The sequence below is a fragment of the Rhea pennata genome, chromosome 1 (assembly GCF_028389875.1).
Source record: "Rhea pennata isolate bPtePen1 chromosome 1, bPtePen1.pri, whole genome shotgun sequence".
Taxonomy (NCBI): domain Eukaryota; kingdom Metazoa; phylum Chordata; class Aves; order Rheiformes; family Rheidae; genus Rhea; species Rhea pennata.
The window spans coordinates 156,567,416-156,588,018 of NC_084663.1; positions in this window are offsets into that span (position 1 = coordinate 156,567,416).

Sequence of the window (20,603 nt, forward strand, 5' to 3'; positions counted from 1 at the left end):
TACTTACAAAACAGTAAAATTTTTATTAACTACCCTAACTGTTGATGAATTATTGATAAATAGTAAATACCAACGTGACCTCTTAAGATTCATGAATATCTTCTACTAGTCTTGATATCCATGATGAAAAGATGTGTATACTTCTGCTAGAGAATCAGCAAATGAGCAGCAACCTGTTTAAGAAATGTTTGATGCTAGACATATAGGCATTCAAACAGGTAAGAGGGGTTTTAAAAAAAATGTTTTGAAATAACTTATTATTCAGAGAGTCTCCTGATAAAGTGCTATGTACTTAATTACCATTTAGTTTTCAATATAGTCTAGCTAGGCTGTAAATTCTAAATTTTGAGATTATGAGCCCTGTAATGACCAAAGGTTCTTTTCCCCTTCTATCTACTACAACTACTTTATCTGCAATAGTCTTCTGGCTTCTCACAACAGATTTGGAAGGATTAGATTTCAAGGGGGTTTTGCTTGCAATTTTTTTAGATATTTTTGTACATTGCTTTTGTTTTCAGTTTCATCACAGTTTCATCAAAAACATAAAAACAGCACAAATGCAGGCCACCCACAATCTTCTGTGCAGCCTTCTGTAAACCTGTAGTGATAGAAATATGTTCTAAAATCTACAAATGTCAATCAAATAAAAATATAACTAGCCTTGATTAAAATTTGTGCTGAATCAATTTCTTTTTCTTCCTGAATAGTCATTGTATTTATATACACTATTCACAACTTATATAGTGAGATAGCATCTAAAAATACTAAGCCTGAGAAATTCTGATGATTTCATTAGGAGTAGTGTGCATTTATATTCATACGTGCTTGTTCTGAAATTATGATCTGATAAAATTTTAGTGATCTAAAGGAGACAAGTTTGTCAGTAACGCTTCTTCTGATTGTATTTTCATATGTGTGACACCACTACTGTAAATTTTTATTTAATAGGCATAGTTTCATTCACAATTGTATCCCAATAGTTCGAATGAGATATACTGACCCTTCAATTTCCCTCAGAATTAGTACTTTTAAAATAGATTTTTAAATAAATATAGGAGGTTCTTAATCATAAAGATTTCTTCCTACCTTCTCTTCCTCTCTTCCAAAAGAATAAAAACCTACAACAACAACAACAAAAAAACCTCCTCTCGGGTGGAGTACATTTACTCCACAAACAGGAATGTGCTTTCTTGGTGATCTACTCTAGGAACAGAAAATGCCTTGCATGTGTCCTTAAAATTATACTGTCTGGCAGATTAGTAGGCAAAGCAAAATGGATAGATAGAAGCTAGTGAGTGAACCTAAAAGACAGCTAGGAACACACAGAAAGCAGGAGGGCAGATAATATTTGCTTATAAATTGAAACTGAAAATCTTTTTGATATGAAAAGGTTTAGAAGAACAGGATGAACTTGAAAGCTAAATAAATACAAAAGAAATGAAATCTGGATGAACAGCTACAAGGTTATCCACTTGGATATTAAACAGAAATGTCACCGATAAGCCATGTGCCATCCACTGGGAACTTTGCCTTGAGGAAGACAAAGACCTTAATGTATTTAATGATATTAAGCTGTGATATAATGTAGCTATGGAAAACAAAACATGAATTCAAAATTCTATATCTGATATAGCGGGAAAATGTTAGTTCTATTAGATGAGACCTCATCTGGAAGATCATGTGCTAGTAACGTGGTCAGGATGCAGTCACGGCAACAGTAATGGAACTCATTCGGATGAGGTGCATTTTAGGCAGACTGAGTAACGACATAGAAGGAAATCGTTTGCCTGATCATTTGCTCGATCACAGAGTATTAAGAAGCAACAACTGAATAAGCATCTGGATCAGTAGTGCAGGTCACCATAAAAAAAACAAACCGAAACAAATCAACAGCCCCCCGCAAAAACTGTGCTCCCACATATATAATCATAAAATAGAAGAAAAAATGGATTCCCATGAATAACTCCATGTTCCGATCTCACACATTTCAAGGCTGATGAAATTCAGCTGCCATTTAAGCTAAATAGAATGTAGTCTGAAGCCTGTAATATCAAGTTCTCTTTCATCTGAATTGTCTTTGACCATTTCTTTTAGATATCTCCATGTAGAATACGCTTTGGCAGGCACACAGGCTTTTCCTTTTTTGTTTTCCTCATTTTTCTTAAATCTAACTGATTCTTCTTTGACCTCCAGCCCCATCAAGCTCATATTAGTTTTCTCTCATCCTTGTTCTTTTATGAATTTTTAGAATCAATATATTCTTTTTTTTTCCCATGTTGCTGTCTTTCACTTTCAATTTTGGAGATCTCTTTCAAATTGTCTTTCTTGAATTTTTCCATATTTTTTCTGTATTTTAGCTGTGTTTTTTTCTGTATTTCCTCACTCTCTGTCCATATTATCATCATTATCTTTTTTTATAGACCAGTGTCTGGTTCTACTTTCATGGTTACTGTCCCTGTATTTCAGATATCATAGAATTAAAATCTATTTCAATTTCTAGCGTTGTCATATTTTCCCATGGCTTCCACAGCAGGCACGTACCCATTTTGTGCTTTCCGTGATACTCGCACTTAAAAGTAAGCAAACAAACATCTTCCATTAGATGTATGACAGCTCAATTAACAGGCAATCATTCAAATTGCACTGCAGTTTTATTTTTAGATGGAATTGCTTCACAATGAAATTATATATCATCTTTCAAGTAAACTGTCTGCCAAATCTGTCTTACATAAAGATAATACTTAGAACTCTATTTATCAACTTCTAATAATTTTACTATGTTGTATTAGCAATAGCAGTTGTCTTTTGTGAGAGCTCAGTTTCAGGATTGAGTTCTTTTGACTGGATCTCTGCCTTAGAAGGGTTGGACTCAGGATTCTCCCTGGAGAAACTAAAGTGCTTCTTGTCGCTAGGAATGATATTCCACCACAGCGAATCTATAACTGTGAGAGTTCTGCTGACCTTGTTTACACGGGGATGAAAATCCTCTTTGACTAGGTGAATTCGCAACTATTTCTGTAAAATATACGTAAAACCGACCAACAAACAGGAGCTTGACAAAAACTGTCTCTTCTAAGATAAGAAAGATGAATTTTTAAAGTAATTATCCTTTTGATCACAGAATCACACACACAGAAACACAGACACAGACACAGCCTTTACCTTCTGCCATAAAGAGGCTCAGTAATTGAACAAAAGTGGAAAAAAAAATGAAGCTGCTTGTAAATAGTAGTACGAGAGGATTTCTATGCAACTGAGCAAGACAATTACTGATGTGCCTGCAGCTGCATGCTGTAAACCCCTTCCTGGCTTGGAAAAGTCTGATGCTGTTTCTTGTTTGCTGACAAAAATAGGGTCTACTGTATTTTAAAATAAATTTGAAATATATTTTTAAAATAAATATGATTTTTAAAGCAATTTTGGTTGCAAATGTCAGAACTGATCTTGATTTGACTTACAGTAGCACAGCAAGTGAATTATTCTACCACATATCTTCCTGCTTCTGATATTGTGAAAGCTTTTGTAACTTTCCAATGCGAAAGAAATGCTTAAGTTTAAAAATTAGTGCATCCAGATTTGTTAATAACTTTTAAATGAATGAGAAATGGCTTATAACACTATTACTAGCATTTTTCTATTTAATTAGTGGGCATTGCAAGAGCTCTGCTAGCCTCAGTTAGCAGGGTGCAGTCACTCTCTGAGTGTTTTTATGCTTTATGTTACTGCAAAAAAAGACTTATTTTAGGTGGTTACATTATTTTGTCTTACACTTTTCAGGCTCGTATTACTGGAATACTTCTGTATTGTATTATGCCCACAAGTGCATGTCAAATTGATAATATAAATGATTTGGTCTCTAAGAGTGGTGAATGTTTATCACAAAATGCATGAATATAATATTATTCTGTCTTAAAAGGAGAAGATTTTTGTAGTTTTCAGCTGTTTAGGGTGTAAATATTAGACAATTTTAAAAGAGGTTGATTTTTGGAACCTGGATGCTGAGCACATTGAGGGAAATCCCTGTATGGTGTCAAGCGTAAAGACATGAATCTCCTTAAAATATCTTGTTCTTTTAAGTTGAAAAACTCACATAGAAGTTATTTATTTTATTATATAATTGAAAAGACATAAGAAATTCAAATAAAACTTTGTAAATGGTGAAGAAATCAGCTTCTGAGAAATTAGATCTACACTTCAGCTTGAAGTACTGCATTAGACCCCCACTAATGCAAACAACAGCAGTGCAGCAGCCTCTGGGTGGCACTGAAATTTCTTAATTAACTCCATGTCTCAGAGTTACTCTGAGGAAGGGCACAGTTTGTCCTAACAAACTATTATGCTTTCCAGTATCCAGGCTAGTTCTGTGTTATTCCAGCTCATTCTGCAATCATTCACTGTGTCCTATTACTATGTGCATGACTATATAGTGTAATGGAACACTAAAAAAATTGAATCTTGGAAATCTTTCTGCATACCTGTAAAAACGAATAAGAATATAACAACAGGAACTTCTGAAGGGCTCATTAGAAAGGTCAATAGCTCTTTAATACAGAGTTTTGCCACTGGAACTTGAGCTGTGGTGAAGGTTAATTTTTCAGCCCCCAAAGGTGCAGACCATATACAAAAATCTTACAGAAGAACTGTATTTTGGATAAAATTTCGATATATTTTGCTCTTGCCCTTCTCATACTGCACTCACCAGTCTGATGTCAGTACGCTTCAAATTAACCCACATTTCAAATGTATATTCTTATACTTATAGATCTAAATAATCTTTTAGGTTGACTCCGGAAAAGTTATAGCCTCAAAGGTGCTGAGAGAGTATACACCTGGGGCCTGGATAAAGACGAAAATGGAAGAAATGGAAAGTTGAAGTCAGGATGAGGTGGCAATGGGAACAGAGGAAATACAAAAGGAAGAGAAAGACTTTTTGGAAAGGAGAAGAGAATCAGGCACATATCCTTAAAAAGTAAAAGGATATTTAGAGTTTATGAACAGAAAAAAATATGAAGAAAGCATATGGTAAGAGTGAAGAGCAAAGTAGGGCAATAAAAGAAATATCAAAGAGGGAGCAGAGGGAGAATAATATGAGACTAGATGATAAGCAACAGGAGACAAGTGAAGGTTAAAGACCTGCCAAAAGAGTACACTGAGAGAGGAAACATGAATTTTAAAAAGCCCTGTGGGAATTAAGAACAATTCCCAGAGAGCCCTTTAATGGGACTATCTGCTTAGATTTAGATCTTTGCTTTTTTTTTCTTTCTTTCTTTTTTTTCTGAAAATCACCCTCCAGCTCTTCCATTCATGTTTTGGAAAAAACAAAACATGAATGGTCTATCATGTTAACTGTGTTATTTTAATTTCTTCTGGACTATATCATATTTTGTCAAACTGTCTATGAGTTAAGTTTACCACAAAATGCTGTTCAAGAAAGGCAAAGCTAGTGAGGGTAGTTTTTTTTTTTTTTTTTTTTTTTTTTTTTTTTTTTTTTTTTTTTGATACATTGCTTTTAAATTAAATCATGCAATTTGAAATAAGGATTTTGGAGGAAATAGAGAAGCAAGAATGTAACTCATCCCAGAGCAAATCACTTTGTCAATAATATAGTGGAGCACAGTTAAAGAGTATAAGACAAAGAACAGAATGACTGCATAATTCTAATTACCCTCAAATACTCTGGTATCTAAATGAGACATTCTCCGAGAGTCTTATCTCTAGACTTTTTAGGAGTGAATTCTGTTCCATGAATGCTTTCCAAAACAGAGAATGCAGACTGCTGTTTTGACAGGGCTTAACAACAGCTGTCCGTGTAATACTCAGACAATGCTGAGTTTCCAATTTTTGTATACTGACTAAAAAGTGACTTAAAAATAATGTCTTGAGACCTCTTTGTGAGAACTGAGTTCATTAGCTTGCCACAAAAGGAATCAGTATCAAATTTCCAAAAGCATTTCATCTTAATCCATTTACAACTGAAGGTAGAGTTTCCTTACTGTTGTTTAGGAAGGATAGAGATAAGCAGTTTGTTAAACCTCACTCTAGTGCATGATTAATCCTCCTGATTTCAGTGGGAGTCAATTAAAATTAAGGAAGTTGCAAGATACTTTTCTGCACTAGTTTGAGTAACTTGCACGTCAGTAAGAGAATGGTAACTTTAAATCCATTACTATCAGATATTCTTTCTCTTTGTATAATGGAAAACATTTTCAGAGCCAGAGAGAATACAAGCAAGAAAAATCTTAAACCTATTAGTTTAGAGGGCAGAGCACTGAGATAGATGGTAGTAAGCTGCTTCAGTGTTTCAGGTAACAACTGCCTAATGTAAAATGCACATGTCATCTAATTATTCTCCAGCCTAGTGATTAAGGAATTATCCAAAGCTGCCGCAGATGTGGGCATGAATCTCCTCAGGCTCAAGAGAAAACTGAACATGGGCTTCCCACCTTTTTGGTAATTATCATATTATTATAAAAGTACAGTTCCCATACCACCTACATAAAAAAAAAAAAAAAAAAAAAAAAAAAAAAAAGCCCGCCCAGTTCTTCATAGGATATTTAATTTTACAGAAGTTCTCAGGCTCAGGAACCTGAATTGATACCTAAAGAGATCCCTAAATTTACGGAGGAAGGAGACTTAGGCTACCGTTGTTTTTACCATTTTCTAAGGGGCTCTCATTTAGAGTTGCATTCCCTGAACCATCCTTTGCAGGCATCTCTTTCTCCAGGAGCGCTGCATATCTGCATGGAGTCAGTATCCCCCTGAATCTTCTGAATTTCCCTTTCTGCAGGGATGATTGTCTGCGTCTTTGAGATGGGTACTGAAGAGCAAGCAGTTCCATGCACACTTTCCCTTTGGCACTCTGTTTCCCTTTCTACTGGCTGTTCTGTTTCCAGAGTCAGGACCTCTATTATTGCCCATTTCAATGAATTAGAAATTGCCTCAGCAGAGTAAATTCCACTGCCAGATTCTGGTCCCTAATAAGCAGATGGTGTAGCACTGTGTTTGAGAACGTGAAATTCCTTTTGCAAAGCAAGGCTTCACAGCCAAAGAATAAAGGATCAGAAACAATACTTCCTGTAAATACACAGACATTTCACACAATTAAAATGTAATTGCATACAACTACTGTACTAGTAGCTTTATACAGTTGTCAATGTAATTGTCTCAAATCCTCTTCCCAAGAACGTACCTTTAGCAAGCTACACACTTATTTAATTTACTTTTTTTTTTTTTAATTTTTGCTTAAACTTTAGTACTCTCCAATATTGAAAATTATCTTTCCCCATTATGTCTTCAGTACTGCCCATCCTCACTATCTCATTTCTCTACGTTTATCCTTAGGTTCTTCTTTTCCCAAGAAGTTGGCACTATTTCAGCGAACCTGATTTGGTGTTGACACTTTACTCTCCTCTTCCAGGAATTCACTTTGGATACTCTTCTTATTGTTTACTCATCTCCCTCGGGAGAAAGGATTAGATTGGGGCCTAAGCCTAATAGCTGTCAGGAGAAGGAGTACAAATATTGCATATCTTTCTTTTTAGCTGAAGACTGGAGAGAAAAAGACAGAGATATGTATTGAGAGGGTGGAAGCAGAAGGAACATCTGCTCCAAAGGTTAACATTAACTTTCTGAGTAGATTTTCTTTGCAGAATTTTTAATGTATACAAGGAAATGGGAGAGTAAGTTGAAAGGCAAACTTTTGTCTATCACACATCTACGTCTATGGATAGACATAGGAAGTCTACTCTCAGGTATTACCCCTTTATCATCACCTGTATTCTAGAGGATTCTAGAAAAAGATGTTATTGTGTGGATTAGGTTTCAACTTTGCTTCCTACAGAACACTTAAATCAGGAAACTTCAAGCAAAAACAATTTAATCTACTTGTTCCTAAGAAAACATTTAATACAGTGTGTGTGTGCCGTGTTCATTATTCCTGAAATGTCCTACTGCACCTGTGTTCCAATACAAAAAATATCTTTTGACTCCAGTAAAGTTTTGTTCTAGTTTTCGTTTGGGGAATGGGTGCCACTTTTTCCAGCCTTATATATTCAAATTTATCTAAAGTTTTTCAACTGCAGTTACTGCTTAGAAAAACCTTATCTTTTATGATCAACAGTCAACTATTCTGACAGAGCTTATTGAAATTTTCTATAAAACTTTTCATAATGGTTGGCTAAAAGAGTGACATGTAAGAATTTCTCTGCAACATTCACCAGGGAAAAATATACCAAGGCAAAAGCCCTCCTGCAAATACTAATTCAATCACATAACTTCAGGAACATAAACATAAACAAAATAAGCATCATCCATGAATACATATACACAAAACAATGTTGTTCAGATTATCTTTCTCTGAGTCTTACCTAGTTCTTTGCCTTGACTATAGCTACCCTCCTCCTGTCCTTTACCCCAGTGACAAAACCATGCAGGAAGCAATTATATGGAAGAACATACTGGTGTACTGGTGTGATGAGTAACTTGTAATTGCAAGTAACCGCAGCGGGGAGGGACGAGTAAATTGCTGGCGTGGCTCAGTGCCAGGTCAGCTTTCACTTCCCCGGGGCAGGAGCCGAACGCCTTGATCATTCCACCACCGACCCACTTGAGCCACAGCAGCTCATCCAAGCTCTGCCGAGGACAAGCTGCTGCGGAGGCACCTGACTCTGCTAGCCACATAATTAAACGCTGTATACTTTGACCCTTCCCAGATAGCCTAAAAAGAATCCATTAAACTGGATTCTGAGCCTGCAGCTACTCTAAGAAAGCCATAACACTGTGCGCTTTGTTTTTTTTCCTGCTGTGCGTAACTATGGAAGTATTGCTTTTCTGCCTTTTTTTATTTGAATATTAAATTCAGTGTTTCTTTTCTGTGTTATCCACAGAACAATGTGAAATCTTTTCTCCTTTCACAATTATATGCATCAAGATGAAGTGAATCGCTTCCTGAAATCAACTTTATGCCATCTGCAAGCATAAATGCTTTTTAAAAGAATATAAAAATTAAGCGGAAAACAAAGATCAACATAAATTTATAATGACAGACCTGCCATATAAAATCACGTGCTCAAATCTGCATCTGTAATGCTCATAATCCATTCTTGATTCTTTCCTTCCTCTAACCCCTCAGCTGGATGTTATTTCCACCTTATAAAAATCATTCTCAATTTGTTATTTTGAGTTTCTTTTCCCAGCTGTCAATCAATATTCCACAAGATTTGTGTTAGAAATAAATAAACAAAAAAGCTCTTAGATTTAAGAAAAACCTGTGTCTGCACTCTGCAGCCATGAAAGTGAAAGATTTACATACTAAAATGTCCTCATGTGCTCAAATCATGCAAATTCCTCAAAACGATTTTCCAGGAATAGAAGATGTGTAAATTGCTTCTATTGCAATAGGAAAGTATAACATCTGCACCTGAAATCAGCCTTTGTCCCAGCATATGAAATCAGAAATACTTTTCTACAACCAGAAATAACTCTCTTTCCTGTTAGTGGCTTTTGGCCAGATGGATTTTTTTTTCCTCTTCCTTATTTTACCCCATCTCTTTCTCATTTCCTTAAAAAAGTAAATTCATATTTTTGACATTTGATCTTGCTTTTTTACTAAGATTTTCACTTCATATTAGTCTTCTGTCATTTATTAGATTAAATATCTCCACCATTATTTATATAAGCAATATAATAAATAATATTTATGTATAATGATTATAGCAATACATAAACAATGTTAGAAACAGGTAATACTTTGGACTTCATGCAGTGTTAAACAACATCAAGACTTATTAGTCTCCACTGCCTAAGGATATAGATTCAAATAAAGTGTAATGACTAAAATTGATATTTGAATACTGAATAACTCTGCTATAAAGTAATTGTGTGTGCTGATTCTTTTTCAGTCAAATATTGGCTCAAGCTTTTATCCAACCAATGTTTTCTAAAGTTGCTGATTGAAGGTGATTATCCATTACTGACATCCTGCAAGAGTAGGATTTCTCAGCTGCTCCCAGCCGCAAACACTCGTTGGCTTCATACGATGGAAAGAATCTCAATTTGCTCAGCCTGCATCATTCCAGGATTAGACAACAGGGCCTACAGAGGGAGACAGGGTAAAATCACTTAGCTGGCTGAGACAGAGATGTGATAGATGGAAGGTAATTATCCTCACTGGACAATGGGATCATGCTTCAAAATGAAAGTGGGTCAGTCTGAGATTTTAAGCAAGATAAGCAATTAAGAAAACTGTAGCTGTAGATATGGTGGTATCAGGTTTGCTGATGTACACAGCTCTTCTGGTGAGAAGATACAAAACTGTGACAATCAGTCATGATAATGGAAGTGAATTTTGGGCATTAAAAGCATTAAAAGCTTCATAAAGTCATTTTGAAGGCAAAACTTTTCCTCATATGGACTTGAAAGAGTTGGACTGTGTCTGATGCATTGTTATTAAAATTAAAAATAGAAGTTGATAATTCTATTTAAAAAAAAGAAATAAGAAATCTTGAAAAAAAAAACAAACACAATCAAATGGAATATTTTTATATATTTTATTTCTCAGTCTACAAGGTTGGAGAGACATAACAAAAATACTTTAAAAGACATGTATGTATAAGAAGAAATACATAATTATCTCTATTTTTTTTCTATGTGTAAAGGTAGTGTTTATTAAAAACTTACTGTAAATCCTATGAAACTAGAAAAATCAGAAATGTTCACCAGTTTCTCCATAGAATGGAACATGTCAGCATCTGATGATGAGAAAGATAAAAAAAAAAAAAAGCTTTTCTTCCATCTGTTTAGCTATCTCCAAAAATAACGTTTAGAGAATCACAGAATCGTTGAGGTTGGAGGGAACCTCTGGAGATCATCTAGTCCAAACCCCCTGCTCAGGCAAGGTCACCTACAGCATGTTAGACAAGATCACATCCAGGAGAGTTTTGAATATCTCCAGAGAAGGAGACTCCACCACCTCTCTGGGCAACCTGTGCCAGTGCTCTGTCACTCTCACAGGGAAGAAATTCCCCCTCACGGTCAGGCAGAACTTCCTGTGCTTCAATTTCTGCCCATTGCCTCTTGTCCTGTCACATGGCATCACTGAAAGGAGTTCAGCCCCATCCCCTTGACACTCTCCTTTATAGTATTTATAGATATTGATAAGATATTTAATTTAATTAATATTTTTAATTTTTTAATATTTATTATTTATTACAATTTTTAAATGTAGGATTAGAGTCTGCCGTTATGAGATTCATAAGATATGACCAGAGATTTTAAAGTATTGTTAGAAAACTACACAATTTAATACTCAATTTCAAGGCATATGTAATGTTTAGAAGCCTATTTACATATAATACAATGATTTAGAAAAATGAGTGTATTGTATCATTCAGAAGCTAACACATGAAATTACTTTCTATGAAACGTCATTCCTTGAGAATAGGGATAGCACAGTTGTACTTAGTGTTATCACTTGTAGTGGTATTTACTGGAAAGATTAGGATGAATAATTACATAAATGTAATCATAACTGATGTATTTTATGATTGAAGCTATATGTACTTTAAGATCTATAGACAGACTTGTGAAAACTGATTTGAAAAAGCTATAACTGTAAAGTACCACTCCATAAGTTCCTTTTAGTATTTTGCAATTCCTGTCTTTGATTCGAATCAGTTTATTCCTCATATGAATGTGGTGAACTTTTTTTTTTTTTTTTTTTAATTTAGAAAAGACAAAAAAAAAGTCCTTTCCATGTCACAACATCACACAAGTTAATTCTCTTCTTACTCACAGCTACCAACTCCATTGTTACAATGACAAAAGTCAGAATGTTTTAAATGAGAGTTTAATATAGATATGAGAGATAATACAGAGAACTGCTAGGAATCATAGTCATTTTATTTGTATGTATTCATGTATACCATTGCTACCTGTGATATTTGTATCACTTTTTTTTTCTTTTTTTCTGGACAAAATATATTTTTCTAGTCAACTTAACCCCAGAAGTATCTAATGATTGATTATCTAATGACGTGATTTTTCTTTTTCAATAAGGTAAAGAACTCTTTCAGAATCTACATTTCTTAGAATACAGATACCTCTTCATCCTTTTTGTAGCAAATTATGTTAATACAGTGAGGGAGTATGAGTATACACTGAGTAAAAGAGCTAGAAAGCAAGGACAAGCTTGAAATCCCTGTTTCATATCACTTATTTGTCAGTTTACTCTCTGACTGATTTGGATTGCTCCAAATAGCTTTCTCCAAAACAATACCTGAGCATGATTTGGGCATGGTTCACTGCAGATCTGTTCAACAGGAGATTGTACCAACTGTGGTTTCTTCCCCCTACCTAGTCCTCCAAAACTGTCCCAGCAGGCTGTAGATTTTCAAAAGCCTCCATATATCCTCATGCCAAAGCCTCATTTCACGCAGTAACAATGCAATAAATCATAATGCTGCCCTTACATTATGTTGAACTCCTTCAGGTGAAGAAAACATGTAAAATAACTGTCATATCTCAGGGATTATATGGAGTCAGAGAAGCTCCAGGGCCAAATGCTTTAGAGTGTGGATGCAGCAGGTCTAATCCAAGAGAGGTTATTCCCAAACAATGTGGACATGTACTAGTCCATGCTGTCTGGCATGAAGGACATAACTGCCTAGAAGAAATACACGCAAAGCCAAATATCTCAAAGTCATGCATAGTGAATATTATCCCTAAACCATTTTCTGGTATGCAGTAAATAAATGATAGGTTTTAAAAAAGACAGTTGCAATAGTTAATGTAACATGGAAAATCAGCATCCCAGTACGGTAGGATAGAATAAAGCTTCACAGTTGGCTTCATTTCCTTTTGGACCCCTTTCTGTGCTGTACGGCCAGAAAGGCTGTTATATTCTACTCACTGTCACCAAAATTACCAGTCTTTTCTGAAGTAATAATAGAAACGTAATAATAACTCTTATTGTAGAGATACAGGAAAGACATTAGAGGATAGATTATTTTCCACATCTGCAACCTTTGTTAATCACAATTTTATAAGTGAAAATGAACATCAATGAAAAGGATAATGGTAAACAAATCATAGAGTATACACGCCTGAGATTTTTTTTTCATTAATTATTTTAAACACATCTACATGTGTGATATCTCCATATTTGAAATGGGCACATGGACAGTTTTTCCATCTTTCTTGCTCTGGATATGTTATTGGCTCATTTCCCTCCAAGCTAAAGTTCTATACTTGAGACATACAGCTGGTGTGTTTCTATAGCACTTAGCATATGTAGGGAAAAATGTATATTTTCTTCCGATCTTGTTAGTTTAGGTCGCTGGCTGTTAAAGACATGACATCATAGTTTTTAACCTGCACTACAGAAACCCACTGCAATCTTGGATTCCTTAATTTGGTAGATCATCCTATATCCAGCAGTTGTTAAGTAGTTATAGAGATAGTTCTTGGTTAAGCGATTAGGGAAATATTCAACCATTTGTTCCTTCAAGGATGCAGTTATGTGGCTCACATTTACTAGGTCTGTATGTGAATCAAGAATGTAGAATGTCAACTGTGTATTACCAGTCCCAATGCACAGGCAAGACCAGAGCCATGGCACATTCTGACTTGATGAAAGGGCTCCAACATTTAACAGACAGTCCCACCTCTAGATAGAAACTTTACAGTCAGCAGCAAAGACCTTTGAAAGACCAAACTATGTTAGATTGAAAGGATGTTTTCTTTTGGCAGCCTTTAAAAGCCCATCTCCACTGACTATGAAAGAATTTAATCTCTTTAAGGAGATCAGTTCACCAGGGATATAAAATATATGCACAAGTTAGATGTCTAGATGAGAGTCTAGACCCTAACTCTGTAGAAATCCACATGTCCTGGAATATCCTTGATCCAATTTATGGTTGAACATATATATCTATTTGTGTTAAAGTAGTAGATTCGTACAGTTTGGATAAACGAATGTTATATAGAAATAAAAAAGAAGTACAAAATTACTAATTCTGAAGTACATCATAGTCTTGTGGCTATTACTTTTTGCTGTTATCTGTTCCAAAAAGACTGACTTACTTGCTGCCCTAGTTTTTTGTTTTTTAGTAGTTTATGAGGCTTATAGCACCTCCTCCCATATCAGGTACACCTCCTGACAGTCTGATACTTGCATAGGGATACTTCCTTTTGGCTCCCAAGGGAGATTTCTCTCCACTGTCTACAGTACCTGGGAAAGCTAGACCTTGAAGTTTAATGGCAGAAACATATCTCTGGAAAACTCAGGAGATGTCTGTTCATCATAGTGTTTAAATGCAGCACTCACTGAGAACTAGTCTCACCACCAGAAAGGTTAACGGCAGGAGTAGGACAAGCATATTCTAAGAAATCAAATGATAAGTTCTCAGCAATGCACACTATACCAACTGCTTTTCTGTTTATTTACTATTTGAAGTATGTTACTGAAACTTATGCTTTTTTAAATGATATGGCTGAGCACGCCCATTTGTCTTTTCCTGGCAGTTAAACTCATGTTTGCTGAAACTTTCTGAACAGAGTGATGACGCTCTTTCACTTTTCTCTCTCTGTCTCAGAGCAAGTGAACCTGATCCACTGGGGAAGCATAGGGATATATTATGGGGGAGCTAAGGTCACAGGGGCACACAGCAAGTAAACAACTCCAAGCTATACTAGGTACTTGACTCTTGAAAAGAGCAGAGTAGACAGACAACAAGATATCTTAGGTGAGAGAATGAAAGAAGCTTTCTTACAGACGTAGATGGAATTACAGTTTGTTGCCACACTGGAAGCCATGAAAAATTCCAAGACTAAATTGTGTTCAGACCTTGATTTGAATCTTTCTTACGTGACATGTGTGTACAGTTATCTATCTTGTGTTCTAATAAAATACAAAACTGTTTTTGGCATGAGTGAAATTAAAAGTAGTCTAATCTTTGGCTAAATGGAGTAATAGAATTACAAAAATAAGGAAAAATAAGAAAATATACCACCAAGGTTACTCTTCACTTTCAAGTCATTCCTTGCTTCTACATATAAATTTCATCTATGATGTACTTGTTTGCTAAAGCTGAAGGAATGACATCATTTAATCCTCTGCCACCCTCCTCAGAACTAAGTTAATTGGTTGCTCTCTCCTGGTTTCTCTCTGAGCTCATTAGATAACTGGAAAACAAATGAAACCTCAAAGAAGTTTCTTCTATCTGAGTGACTTTTCTCCTTGTCTTAAAGTGGAAAATGCTATTGTACTTTAATTCTATATCAATATAAATACAAATAAAGTAGTCTTGCTTCTCTCAGATAGAAGTACCTTGATGCAGGTAGGATTCCATGTAATGTATGTTCATTATTACTGAATTATAATATCTTTGTTGTTTGGACCAAGTTATTGTACAATGCAAACGCTACAATATTTTGTTTGTTTTTGGTTTTTTGATCTTTTTTTTACCACTAATTATTACAGGATTTTGACCTAAAATTCAGATATACACTCTGATCTTTGGCTAGTTTTCCTAGCTGAAGCATTATCTTACTAGTTTGTAACAGTAGTTTAGAAATCATATATCAGAGGAAACGTTAACTGTACAAACATCTTAATAACTGCATATTTGTCAGCTTAACATAACATTTCACTGAGCCAAATATGATGCATTAAGTCAATAGATGAAATGTAATGAGTAATGAGGTGGTTAGACAGAGTAACAGCATACCACATGCTATTAGGTCCAGGAGATCAACCACACCTCTCAGTAAGTGTTCTACTGAGCATAGCAAAAAACATTAATACAAAATGGATTCTGCCCTGAAAAACTAACTTGAATACTGTGAATATGTAGGATTTTGAAGAAAGACATCTTGTATAGGGGGAAATGAAATTGGTTTAGTGAAGGCATCTGTCTGGAAGCTATTTAGCCATTTAAATTCTCTCTGAAGTCACTAAAAAGAGAGAGAGAGAGGTTCAGAGGACAATCTTCCTCCACTGGCTTAAATACCTAGCTTAAATAGCCTTTAAAAGACTCCTCCTTTTGCATTCACTAACTGGAAGAACTCAAATGCTTGGACTTGAAGCCTAAAACTTAGACAAATTAAGCTCATTGAGCTACTAAAGAAATCTAGCCATTTCTACCACAGTTCCACTCTGCAGATAATAATTAATATTTGTAAATGTCCACAAATGTGGTGCCAGCGGTGGAACTGTTCCAAACCACTGGAATGATGAAAGAATCTTTATCCTCTCTCCTTCTGGAACCCTCGGAAACCTTATTACAGATTATGTGAGATCTTCTACAAGGCTTTGTATCTTGCCCTTATTCTTCAAAATAGAAATAAAACATTTATAATATGCTTAAGACAGATGAAAAATATGTCTTTGTGTGTGTTTTTTTTTCTTTTTTTTGGCAAAATTAACAAATGTTTATAAAGTTTTTATGTGATTCAAGGAAAGATCTACATGAACAAAGTGAATATGAAAAAATGAAAAATGAGGACTTAAATTGAAGACATTTTAGCCTCTTTAGTCACTTAGTCATTTTAGCCATAGCAGAGAAAAATGTAGTACTTGGAAGGGATCTTGGAAAAAATATACAATTACTCTATGTCATGCACCATTTACTTAGGTACAGATCATTAACATTTCTCTGCTTTGTTCTGCTTGCACTGAAAGGATGTTCTACTCTATCTACACAGGCAATTAGGGTCTATAATTGCAATGTTCTATTTTTTTCCATCATTTAACTTTTTTTTTTTTTTTTTTCATCATTACAAAAATGGCTTCCAGGAGATGTATTTCACGTAAGTTACATATTTAGAGACCATCTGTTGTGAAAACATTTCCTACAGGGAAAATTTATCAATGTCTGACTTCTGCTTCATCTATCTTACGTTATTTAGTGAAAGGATAGAGTACAGAATTTTAACTATAGCAACTTATGTTGGTCACATTGCATAGTCTGATAAAGATGAGTTCCCTTAACATGTATTTCAAAACAGCTATTTACAATGGCTATTTTTATCCTTTCTGAGTTGCAAAAATTTATGTCGTGAACAAAATGTGAGGTATTCTACTATGTACCATTGAAGCAGCTTTCCTCATATAATTCAACTTAAAATTATAACAGTCCCAATTACAGCTGACAGTACATTTCTGAAGTAACATAGTACTGTTGCAGTTAGATAACTTCTAACATTTCAGAGACAAACATGGACCTGGCACATTGTTATTAATCATATAAAGTTTATCTCAGTCCCCTTTCTTTTCCAGATCCTGTATCACTGGAAAAAAAATCTTCTGTATGATCATAAAAACAGACCTGTAATTCATAAAGCAGTTATATATTATTTATTCTAATGTAATTTTTCCTCTATTAATGTTAATTAAGAAGAGAATTTTGAGTTATATAACATCATAATTTCTTTATGAATATTTTCATATATAACAAAAGCAGCAATAGTAGTAATAGGAGTAATAAAATGGTGTTAAAGTATAGTAAAATATTTATAGGCAAATTAGATGGTTCTTTCCTCAAAAGGTCAGTAAATCTGAGAGAATCATAGGTGCCAAAAGCAACAAATAATGCAGAAAAATTCTACAGATTTCTGTAGAAGCTAATGCTAGAATCTAATGTTTAGAATCTAAGTTCTGTAAATTTAGAGCTGATTCATCTTGAAGAATGATTTTGCATATGCTATGTAGGTGCTTACTGAATTTGCCATCCTATGACAAGTACTTACCTCTCTAATCAAGTCAGCAGAGAGAAGCAGATAAAGTTAAAGACGTGAGGAGGAAGATATTGTCTACCAGAATTTAGATATCTAGCACTGGACTGACAGAATCCTCTGCTGATGAAATCCTAATTCACTGTCTTCATGTACTACTTAAGCTGAGTGGCACTTGCGTTTTGAGGACTGGTTCACTAACCAATGAGGCTGTAGTTTCATATTAAATGATCTTACCTGGAGACAGTTTTGTCTCTTAAGAGCAAATAAAAGATTACTTTCAATTATAAATGTATCTGACAATATCTTTGTGACATAAAGAAGCATTATTATTAATAATTTTTAATAAAGAAAGTATATTTCAGAGTTCTGCTATATTTCATTCAGAAAGTAACTGGCATGTGTATAAGTGCACAGGAAACCAAAGAAAGACTCTAGAGTCCCATTTAGTGCTGTTGCCCAGATGATGGTTTCTGTGAGTTTAATTAGGCAGTTCTGCATGCATTATTGTTCTCTGAAATTTGTTTGGGTGTTCTGATTGATTGTTTGTTTGAAGATTAGCAAGGGATCTTTATTCCTTCAACATGACTGTGTGAGTAATAATCTGTAGCAACATTGATCGGAAAATTATATATTAGGGTATGGTATGCTAAGGAAAGCATGTGGAAAAGACATGAATATGGAGAGACTCAGAATCGAGAGGAAAGAAGGTAAGATCATCATAGATGCTAAAGTCAGATTTCAGTTATAAGTATGCAGAAAAAATTGGAAAATAAAATGTATGTACACTATTACTATTTTTTTTCCATTTTGTTGAAGAGAATAGTTTTTCATTATTTTAATTAGAGGTAAAAATAAAATCTAAATTACTTTCTAAATCATTTGTTATGTTATTTTATAGTTCTCAGTCATGTCATCTGGTATTCATCTCTTCTTTAAACTCAGAGGCCGAGTTGTCAGCTGCTGTAAATTGCACAATCCCAATAAAACCAAAAAGCATGACACCAATTTTCATTAGCTATTCCTCTAGTTTCAGAGTTCTGCTATATTTCATATCTCCTTACGTTAATATATTTCAATGACTTTAAATTCTGCCGCTATCTTTCTCTGAACTTTCCACTTGTTTTTCTTATATCAAGGAAAAGCTGTCCTTTCTACTTACGTAATGTCATAGTATTTTTAATATTATACTTTATTCATTTCTTAATATTTTTCTACATATGTGTTCCTTTTTTGATAGCTAGTGTGCATTGAGCAAATGCTTTCCCGGAGCTTTTTACAGCAGTGCTTAATTGCTGGGATGCTTAGTGAGGCTCTTCAGGAAGGACAGGACAGTAAGATCAGGAGGAGGAGCTGCCCCTGGAATGCATGGAGCTCTGCCCAGGGGTGAGTGATGTGCTAGTTGAGGAACTGTGGGTCAAGATAAACAGGCAGACCAAGATGGAGGACATATACAGTGGGTCTTTAGAGACAGCATACTACAGACACCATGGTCTGGGAGAAGTAGATGAGACTTCCTTCAAACACTGGAAGAAGCCTCATATTTACAGGACCTAATCTTCATGGGGGGCTTGAATCACTCTGATATATGACAGAAGGGCAACACAGCAACGCATAGCCAATTTAGAAGATTTCTGGTATGCTTTGACAACAACTTCCTGACACAAGTGATCTAGGACCCAAAAAGGAGAGGTACTTTGCTGGACCTCATATCTATAAACAAGAAAGGATGCATCAGGGATGGGAATGTTGGAGGCAGCCTTGGCCATGTTACCACAACATGGTGGAGTTTGTCCTGTGAGGAGAGAGCATGGCAAAAAGCAGGATCACTGCCTTGGAATTCAGGAGAGCAGACTTTAGCCTGTTCAGGGATCTGCTTGAAGTTCCTTGGAAAGAAGAGGGATCCAAGAGAGCTCTGGCTGATATTCAGAGATTACCTCCTCTAAGCTCAAGAGTGATCCATCCTAAAATGTAGGAAATCAAGCAAAGGCAGCAGAAGGCCTACACAAATGAACAAGATGTTCCTTACTCAACTCAAACGTAAAAAGTTGGAAGCAGAGACAGGTGACACAGCTGGAATATAGAGAGACTGTCTGAGCAATCAGGGATGAGATCAGGAGAACTAAAGCTCATTCAGAGTTGAAACTAGTGAGAGATATGAAGGGCAACCAGAATGGCTTCTATAAGTACCTAAGCAGCAAAAAGGAAGTGTAGGGAAAATGTATGCCCACTGTTAAGTGGGTCAGGGGCTCTGGTGACAAAGGGCAGAGAAAAGGCACAGGTACTCGGTACCTTCTTTGCCTCAATCTTTACCAGGCAAGTCTTTACTACTTTACATCCCTCAGGAATCTCAGGCTCCTGAGACAAGAGGGGAATCCTAGAGCAAGCAAGACTTACCTCGGTGGAGAAAGATCAAGCTAGGGAACACTTAAAAAAGGACATACACAAATCCATGCAACTTAATGGGATGCACCCATGAGCGCTGAGGGAACTGGCCAATATCACTGCAAGGTCACTCTCGATTATCTTTGAAAGGTCATGGCAATCCAAAGAGGTGCTTCAGCACTGGAAGCAAACACGTCACTCCTATTTTCATGATGGCTGGGAATGAGGATCTGTGGAAGTACAGGCTGATCCACATCACTTTAATTCCTAGGAAGGTGATGGACTGATCCTCGATACTGTTTCCAGACACATGAAGGACAAGTAAGTGATTGGGAGTAGTCAGCATGGATTTAACTCAGAAGTGATTTTGGGCAGTGAATCACAGTCTCATTTATTTACTTAAATTATACCTCAGTTGCTCTAGTCTGTGATGGCTTATTTCTTCTTGTCAGAAGTCTTGCTGTTTGTTGGAAGAAGGAACTACAAGT